We start from the raw sequence: 9803 nt of genomic DNA, 5'->3' as shown, positions 1-9803 counted from the left end.
GTGGCAGACAGTGTCGAACGCAGCCGAGAGGTCCAGGAGGATGAGGGCCGCGGTTTCCCCGTTGTCGATCAGGGATCTGATGTCGTCGGTGGCTGCGATCAAGGCGGTCTCGGTGCTGTGGTTGGCCCGAAACCCGGACTGCGAGGGGTCGAGGGATCCGTTTGTCTCGAGGAAGGCGGCGAGCTGTCTGTTGACGGTCTTCTCGATGACTTTGGCATGGAAAGGAAGGAGCGAGATGGGACGGTAGTTCTTGAGGTTGGTGGGGTCCGCCGTTGGTTTCTTCAGGAGGGCGCTAAGCTCGGCGTGCTTCCAGCTATCCGGGAAGGTTGCGGTGTGGAAGGAGGTGTTGATGATGACCCGGAGATGGGGTGCGATGGTGGCGTCTGCCTTGTTGAAGACGTGGTGGGGGCAGGGGTCATTGGGGGATCCGGAGTGGATGGTGTTCATCGTGCGGGTGGTGTCTTCGGTGCTGATCGGGGCCCAGTTGCAGAGGGTGGTGGTGGCGGGCATAGGTTCGGTGGTAGGGTGCGTGGTCTGTGCGTCGAAGCTGTTGTGTATGTCGGCGATCTTGCGGTGGAAGAACGAGGCGAGTGAGTCGCAGAGGTCTTGCGAGGGAGTGATGTCGTTGGTTCTGGCGCTGAGGTTGGAGAACTCTTTGACAATGCTGAAGAGTTCCTTGCTGTCGTGGGCGTTGTTGTCCAGTCGTTCTTTGAGTGCTGTCTTCTTGGTGGCGCGGATCAGCTGATGGTGTTTGCGGGTGGCGTGCTTGAGGGCGGTCCTGTTGTCTGTGGTCTGGTCGAGGCGCCAGACTTTCTCGAGGGTGCGGCAGTTCTTCTTGGAGTCCTTGAGTTCGTCGGTGAACCAGGCAGTTTTCTTGCTGCCGGGTCTGCTGGGAGGGTTCCTTAGTGGTGCGAGGTCATCGGCGCAGGCGGTCAGCCACTTGGTGAGGTTGCTGGCTGCTTCATTGGGGTCCGTTGTGCTGGTGGGAGGGTTCTGGCTGAGGGAGGCGGTGAGCTGCTCGTCGGTGATCTTGCTCCAGCTCCGGCGAGGAGCCTGTTGCGGGTGGTGGTGGGTCGTGGTTCTTCTGAAGCTGAAGTGGACGCAACTGTGGTCAGTCCAGTGGAGTCCGGTGGAGTGGCTGAAGGAGATGTGCTTGCTGGATGAGAAGACGGGGTCAAGCGTGTGACAGGCGTAGTGGGTGGGCGTGTTCACCAGTTGCTTGAGTCCGAGGTTGGCGAGGTTGTCCAGCAGGGTGGTGGTGTTTCTGTCATTGTTGTTCTCCAGGTGGAAGTTGAGGTCCCCCAGGAGGATGTAGTCAACGGAGGGAAGGGTGTGCGGACTGATGAAGTCTGCGATGTCTTCGCTGAATTGTGTGCGTGGTCCCGGGGGTCTGTAGATGAGGGTGCCACTGAGGGTGGTCTTGGGGTCGGTATGTATTTGGAAGTGGAGGTGTTCGGCGGCGGTGAAGGTTTCGTCGGAGTTGGTCGAGATGCGGATGGTGTTCTTGTGTACGATGGCGATGCCTCCTCCCGTCTGGTTGACGCGGTCCCTCCGGGTGATCTTGTATCCGTCCGGGATAGCTATGGCGATGTCGGGCGCTGAGGATGCGTTCATCCAGGTTTCAGTGAGGAAGGCGAAGTCTGGTGCTGTTGCGTCGAGCAGGTTCCAGAGTTCGACGGCGTGCCTGTGGACAGAGCGGGTGTTGAGCAGGATGCACTTGAGGTGGTTGTTGCTGGTGTCTGGCTTGGCGGGAGCGGTGCAGGTCCGGAGGCAGGTGAATTTGCAGTTTTGGCAGGTGAATGGTCCGTGGGTGCGTCTCGGGGTGGCTCGGTAGCAGGCGGGTTTCTGCCGGTGTTGAGTGCGTTGAGGGTGGTGGGGTCGTAAGTCCGTCGTGTTGGCTGGCATTCTCGGGGGCCAGGGTTCCTGGCGCTGGGCGTGGGCCAGGTGCGGACGGGAGCAGACGGGCTTGCCTTAGGCACGCCAGCGGCGCGCCCGCTGAGCGCGTCTGCTGCACGGTCGCGCAGCGATCGCCATAAGAGGGAGGGAGGGGAGGAGGGGTCAGCTGGGAGGCGGGAGGGAAGAGCCAATCGGGGCGGGGCCACACGGGAGGCAGCGGCAGGAAACGGCGCGAAGGAAGCGAGCGCTGGCCAGGGCAGTCCACTAGGCGAACGGGGCACAGCAGGTAAATACAATGGGGGCAAAACTGTCACTCAGGGTACAAAAGAGAGAGGGAGGTACAGGCACACGGGGTACAAGTGGAAAAAAAACAGTGGGGGCGATACTGGCACTCGGGGTACAAAAAGAGAGAGGGAGGTGCAGGCACACGGGGTACAAGTGGAAATTACAGTTGGGGCGAACCTGGCACTCGGGGTACAGAAGAGAGAGGGGTCTCAAGGCAGGCGGCGATTGGTCAGAGCGCTAACCTGGAAGCAGAGAAGGCAAGAAGGCAGGCAGGCGGAGCTGTAGCGGTGGGGAAGTGACCTACCCGAGGGTCAAGGGTCACTGACTCCACCACGCAGCGGTCGCCATAAGAGGGAGGGAGGGAAGGAGGGGTCAGCTGGGAGGCAGGAGGGAAGAGCCAATCGGGGCGGGCCGCACGGGAGGCAGCGGTGGGAAACGGCGCGAAGGAAGCGAGCGCTGGCCGGGGCAGTCCACTAGGCGAACGGGGCACAGCAGGGAAATACAATGGGGGTGAAACTGTCACTCAGGGTACAAAAGAGCGAGGGAGGTGCAGGCACACGGGGTAAAAGTGGAAATTACAGTTGGGGCGAAACCTGGCACTCGGGGTACAGAAGAGAGAGGGGTCTCAAGGCAGGCGGCGATTGGTCAGAGCGCTGACCTGGAAGCAGAGAAGGCAAGAAGGCAGGAAGGCAGGCGGAGCTGTAGTGGTGGGGAAGTGACCTACCCGAGGGTCAAGGGTCACTGACTCCGCCACGCAGCGGTCGCCATAAGAGGGAGGGAGGGAAGGAGGGGTCAGCTGGGAGGCGGGAGGGAAGAGCCAATCGGGGCAGGGGGGCGGGGCCGCACGGGAGGCAGCGGCGGGAAACGGCGCAAAGGAAGCGAGCACCGGCCGGGGCAGTCCACTAGGCGAACGGGGCACAGCAGGGAAATACAATGGGGGCGAAACTGTCACTCAGGGTACAAAAGAGAGAGGGAGATGCAGGCACACTGGTACAAGTGGAAAAAATACAGTGGGGGCGATACTGGCACTCGGGGTACAAAAAGAGAGAGGGAGGTGCAGGCACACGGGGTAAAAGTGGAAATTACAGTTGGGGCGAACCTGGCACTCGGGGTACAGAAGAGAGAGGGGTCTCAAGGCAGGCGGCGATTGGTCAGAGCGCTGACCTGGAAGCAGAGCAGGCAAGAAGGCGGGCAGGCAGGCGGAGCTGTAGCGGTGTTGAAGTGACCTACCCGAGGGTCAAGGGTCACTGATATGCGATGTAAAAGCATAAGCATTGCTAAGAATGCGTTGTAAAGGCCTGCGTTGTAATAGCATGTGTGGATCCATCATACAACCCTTTGCCACATTCAGTATATTCCTATGGAGTCGCACTAGTACTGCCTTTCTTTATGGTGCATTAGCTTTGCCTTTGTAAAGGATGTGCTGGCGCATTGAGTGCAGTGATATGCATTCTCCACCGTCATGACTTTCTCCTCTCCTTTGACTTACTGTTATTGTATTATCTTTGTGCTGCCAATAAATTGTCACATTCAGTGCCTTTATATGGTTTCTCCCTAGGGTGGGCTTTTTGATGTTGTGTTAGGTCTTTTTTGACAAATGCCTGGACACATTTGTTGTGATATGCCTTCTTCGTGTCATGAACTTTTTCCCTGTGTGGACTTTGATGGTAAATTAGTGGTGCCTATCTAATAACTGCTTTATTGAATTCAGTACAGTCATATAATTTCTATCCATTGTGAACTTTCTGATGTTGTGTTAGGTTGCTTTTTCAACAAATGCGTTGTCACAGTAAGTGCACTGATATGACTTCTCCCGTGTGGACTTTCTGATGTAAATTTGGCTGTACCCTTTTAATAAATGCCTTGTCACTTTCTATATATTCATACAGTTACAAATTTAAGAACACTTTGCCACATTCTGTACATTCATACAGATGTTCCTCAATGGGGACTTTCTGATGCTGTTTTAACTCTCCCTTGCTAATAAATGATTTGCCACATTCAGTGCAGTCTTCAGTGTGGACCTTTAATGTTGTGTTAGCTCTCTATTTCTTATGAATGCATTGCAATGTTTAATAGTTTTTCTCCTCTGGGAATATTCTGATGTCATATTACATTTTGTTTTGCAATATATCCCTTGGTGCATTCAGTACATTAATATGGTTTCGAACTAGTGTAGACTTGTTGATACTGCATTAGCGTATTTCTCCTGCAGAAGACTCTAATACATTCGGTAAATACATAGGATTTTTCTTCATGTGGATTTTCTGATGTCGCTTCAGTTTTCCACTTGTTATGAATTCTTAGTGAGATTCAATACATTAATATGGTTTCTCTCCTGTGTGAATTTTCTGATGTAGTTTTAAACGTCGCCTTGTAATAACTGCCTTGTCACATTCTGTACATAATTAAGGTTTCTCCACAGTGTGGATTTTCTGATGTCGTTTCAGCTCTCCTTTTCTTAGAAATGCTTTGTCACATTCTGTGCATTTATATGGTTTCTCCCCAGTGTGGACTTTTTGATGTATTTTTAAACTTTTCTTTTCAATAAATGCCTTGTCACATTCAGTACACTCATAGGATTTCTCCCCTGTGTGGACTTTTTGATGTTGCATTAGCTGTGACTTTCTAATAAATGCCTTCTCACAATCAGAGCAGTTGAATGGTCTCTCCCCAGTGTGAATTTTCAGACGGTGTGTTAAATTTTGCTTTGCAATAAATGTTTTGTCACATTCAGTACATTCATAGGATAAGGATTTCTCTCCTGTGTGGATTTTCAGATGTTGTGTTAGTTGTGACTTTCTAATAAATGCCTTCCCACATTCAGTGCAGCTGAATGGCCTCTCTGTAGTGTGGACTGCTTGATGTCGTTTTAGTGTTCCATTTGCTATAAATGCTTTTTCACATTCTGTACATTGATATGGTCTCTCTCCAGTGTGGACATTTAGATGTCTTTTCAGCTCTCCATTTGTTATAAATGCCTGGTCAAATTCTGTGCATTGATATGGTCTCTTCCCAGTATGGACTTTTTGATGTCGCTTCAGTTGACCATTTGTTTTAAATGCTTTGTCACATTCTGTACATTGATAAGGTCTCTCCCCAGTGTGAACTTTCAGATGTTTTGTTAGATCTTTGTTCGTAAAAAATGCCTTGTCACATTCTGAACATTCATAGAGTTTCTCACCGGTGTGGATTTTCTGATGTTGTGTTAGATGTGACTTTATAAAAAAGGCCTTCTCACATTTAGTGCAGCTGAAGGGTCTCTCTCCAGTGTGGAATTTGTGATGTTGCTGCAGCTCTACATTTGTTATAAATGCTTTGTCACATTCTGTACATTGATATGGTCTCTCCCCAGTGTGGACTTTTTGATGTCGATTCAGCTCTACATGTGTTATAAATGCTTTGGCACATTCTGTACATTGATATGGTCTCTCCCAAGTGTGAACTTTCTGATGCTTTGTTAGATCTTCGTGGGTGAAAAATGCCTTGTCACATTCTGAACATTCATAGGGTTTCTCCCCGGTGTGGATTTTCAGATGTTGTGTTAGACGTGGCTTTATAATAAATGCCTTCTCACATTTAGTGCAGCTGAAGGGTCTCTCTCCAGTGTAGAATTTTTGATGCTGCTTCAGCTCTACATTTGTTATAAATGCTTTGTCACATTCTGTACATTGATATGGTCTTGCCCCAGTGTGGACTTTTTGATGTTGCTTCAGCTCTACATGTGTTATAAATGCTTTGTCACATTCTGTACATTGATATGGTCTCTCCCCAGTGTGGACTTTTTGATGTTGCTTCAGCTCTACATGTGTTATAAATGCTTTGTCACATTCTGTACATTGATATGGTCTCTCCCCAGTGTGGACTTTTTGATGTTGCTTCAGCTCTACATGTGTTATAAATGCTTTGTCACATTCTGTACATTGATATGGTCTCTCCCCAGTGTGGACTTTTTGATGTTGCTTCAGCTCTACATGTGTTATAAATGCTTTGTCACATTCTGTACATTGATATGGTTTCTCCCCAGTATGGACTTTCTGATGTTGCATTAGGAGCCAAATGGTTATAAATGCTTTGTCACATTCTGTACATTGAAATGGTTTCTCCCCAGTGTGGATTTTCTGATGTCGTTTTAGGTCTCCATTTGTTATAAATGCCTTGTTGCATTCTGTACATACATATGGTTTTTCACCAGTGTGGATTTGATGATGCAGCTTTAGATTCTTCTTTATATGGAAAACTTTATTACATTCTGTACATTGATATGGTTTCTCCTCTACGTGGACACTCTGATGCCGCATTAGGAGCCAATTGGTAATAAATGCCTTGTCTCTTTCTGTGCATTCATGCGGTTTTTCACCAGTGTCGTGTAGCGGGAATTCCGTTCTCCTACAGAACTGTGCATAGAGATTTGGAACCTCAGTGAATTAGGATGACCCAAAACTCACCTCAGTACCCAAAATCCCCTTACCAAGCTAGCTACAGTGTCTCATTGGTCATAACAAACTCCCAATGCTTAGACAGACCAGAACATGAACTTAGAATACCTCAGGTATCGTTGAACACATGAACCCTCTTTCGCTATATAATCATTTCAAACCAGAACGTGGAGTAAAAGAGGACACGTGCATATTTGAAATATTTATTTACTAATGCCGGGTTCACAGATGCAGTATCTTATATAATACAAGCAAACATATTATAAGAAACAAAGTTATCAGCATAGTTAGTAGTCCATAGAAAGCGAACGGTGACAGCATACTAAGATGCTGAAATGAATAGAAATTAACAATACCTATTTCTCACCCTCCCTAACTAGCATAGTATTTTATATCTATGAAGGTCTCTTTTGGGTTTTAGCAGGGCGGGCCCATACCCCAAAATCTCAGTGGCAGAGGATCACATCATCTTCCACCAGCTCTCTGCATGCGAAGCACCATCAAGTGTGTTACATGTGTTTTTAGCAAAGCAATATAAAACCCGCCTGGAGCCAGATTTTGGCAGCAGCATGTGTGTTATGTCTATAGAGGTGCGAAGATCAGACCTCACAACAACACTGTGTCGAGTTATCCCCGAAGCCTTCAGCACTCACTGTACAGACAGAGTTTCGAACAACACTGATATCAGAGCAATAACATATTATTTCTCAAGTAGATCACAAAGCTCTTCTGGGTTGAAAGCTAAAGCAACAATTATGTGTCGTGTGCAAAATGAAGCAGGAAGGTAAAATGGCGTTTAAACATTTAATAAGCTCATGCTAACTTAACACAGTATATAGAAAAGGATTAGCTATATGACACCCCCCCCCAATGATGCGAGCACGGTCAAACAAGGCTATGTTAGAAAAAGGGGCATAACATGAAAGCAGTCCAACTTGAACGAGCTAAAGGCACTTTAAATAGCAGATCCGAGTACTTCACATCGGTCAAACTAAAAAGTTATAAACATGAAAATGTATTGCCCATTTATTATACGAGGCAATAGGCCGGGGCCTAAAAAATTTAATGGTCTCTTATTAAAAAAGAACACTCATAACTAACAAAAAAAATTGCAATCAGGAACGTGCTATTAGCAAAAAGTTCCAAAGCCTTCTCAGGACAGTACCGAATATGCAAAATATGCAGCCACAGCCTCCAGTATGAAATCACTGTCATCATCCAAAAACAGTTCAGCCATCCAATTTAATAACGGGAAAGAGCACACATGCTCATCCAGCACCGGAGTCTCTAGCAACATCAGAGGACAACTCGGTGGGTTTTCAAGATAGCTCTGTGCCAGGAAATCTTGCGCTGCTGCGAGTATATTCCACGGACCCAATAGTCCATGCATCGCTGCCAAAGCCATAATCCTTTCGCCAGAACAAACCAACTCGTGAGCCACTACGTGACCCATCAGGTGATTAAAATCGACGTCAGGAGACACCGTCCGGCAGAGACACAAATCAATGGCCCAGTCGAAATCGCAGCTCAGGCAGTGAAACACAGGCTGGACACATGAAAAGTAGGAAAATCGAAACGATAATCCAAATGCAGTGCTTAAAGTCGCAAGCGGCAATGCGCCATAGTATTCAAGCATCCGGTCACGAAACAGCGGCAGGAGGGGCAGAGCGGCTCCTAACGCAGGATGGGCATCCATTTTGAATAAGACAAAATATCACCAGAACTCCTGCAGCCAATGCCAGTAGAACAGGGAAGCCACCAAACAGGCTTGAAAATATAGAATGGAAGAGCGCTGGGATCACACCAAATATTTTTTCGAAAGAAGTCACGAGACCACTGCTAACTATTTTTAAAAAGTGTGCGAGACCAGTTGTGGAGGAGGCATTAAAGATTTGATTAACTAGCTCGCTGAAATGTAATGGCAAATCAGTATTTAAAAGCGCTTGCACTTCTGTGCGCGTGTTAGCTATGTGAAGGACAAATGTTTCACGGGCCGAACTCAGGGCCACCTCTTTTTGAGACAAAAGGACTCTTATTCTACTCATACCATTCAATTCTGTTTTCAAGGTTGGGATGCGCGGCCAGATGGAAACCGCTGAATCCCCATGTGTAGGAGGATACAGAACGTTTTTGCAACAGACCACACGTTCAGATACGGTTACCACATAAGCGATACCAACAATTAACCCACAACATTCCTCATTATTCAACAGTAAATAACTACAGTTTGCCAGTAAAGTGAACGTGGGAACTATCGCGAGAACCGGAGTACCTTTTAAAACACAGGTCAAATTCGGCCGGTCCTGGTTACATGAACCATGCAACTGAATGTGTCTGCATATCAATGAATGATCAGGTGACTCTGTGCATTCCTCCCCATTAAGATAAACTTATTCTTCATCCTTTATGCATCTATAAGTAAACGGGAGCGACCATGCTTCATGGAGAAATGAGCTACCTAGCGGTTCATATCTGCCTATTGCAATATATTGCATACAATTTGTAAATTTGTACAAAGCAAAAGGTAATGTGATTAACCCGTGGATAAGCCACGTAGCAGCAGTGGCTTCAGCTACAGAAAATGGTAAAGATTCCAACCTTTCAATATGTAACATGTAAAAAGATGCATCTCGCATTGAAAGCATTCGCTGCTGTTCAGTCAGGTTAAAAGGGGCAAAGAGAGAGGACACGTTCATGTAATTCCAAGGCAGCCGACCAGCCTTAAGGGTCTGTAGGGTCCACGCAAATTGCATAATGGAACGTAATTGATTTTGACCAAGGTATAACACAGACAATTCATCATGTACAATATCAACAACTGAAGACACAATATTATTCAATGTGTAAATTCCGGAAGAAAGCATGTTAATACTGTTATCCACAACTGCAAGCACCTTTTCCAAATTAGCCTGATCAATTGCTCTAAGACGTTTAGCAGCCGCAATCTGTGAAGCTTTCCAGATTTCATTGTAAATTGCATAGACCCATCTTTTTGATCTACCACTAGCCGGGCCTTTTATGAAATCATTCAAATCCACATCATCAGTCAGTTTAGACAGATGTAATTTAACAGCAGATAAAGTAGAATGTTGTAACCAATTCTGACATAATTTGCCCAATCAATCAATCAATCAATCAGTGACACTTATAAAGCGCGCTACATACCCGTAGGGTCTCAAGGCG

General features: G+C 47.5%; 1 pseudogene; it reads right to left on the bottom strand.

Moving 5' to 3' along the window:
- Window positions 1-4502: 4502 nt before the first annotated feature.
- Window positions 4503-6482, bottom strand: LOC147709879 (uncharacterized; annotated as a pseudogene).
- Between the last annotated feature and the right edge of the window lie 3321 nt (window positions 6483-9803).

The sequence above is a fragment of the Lissotriton vulgaris genome, chromosome 6, assembly GCF_964263255.1.
Source record: "Lissotriton vulgaris chromosome 6, aLisVul1.2, whole genome shotgun sequence".
Taxonomy (NCBI): domain Eukaryota; kingdom Metazoa; phylum Chordata; class Amphibia; order Caudata; family Salamandridae; genus Lissotriton; species Lissotriton vulgaris.
This window is presented reverse-complemented; position numbering and strand designations above follow the sequence as displayed.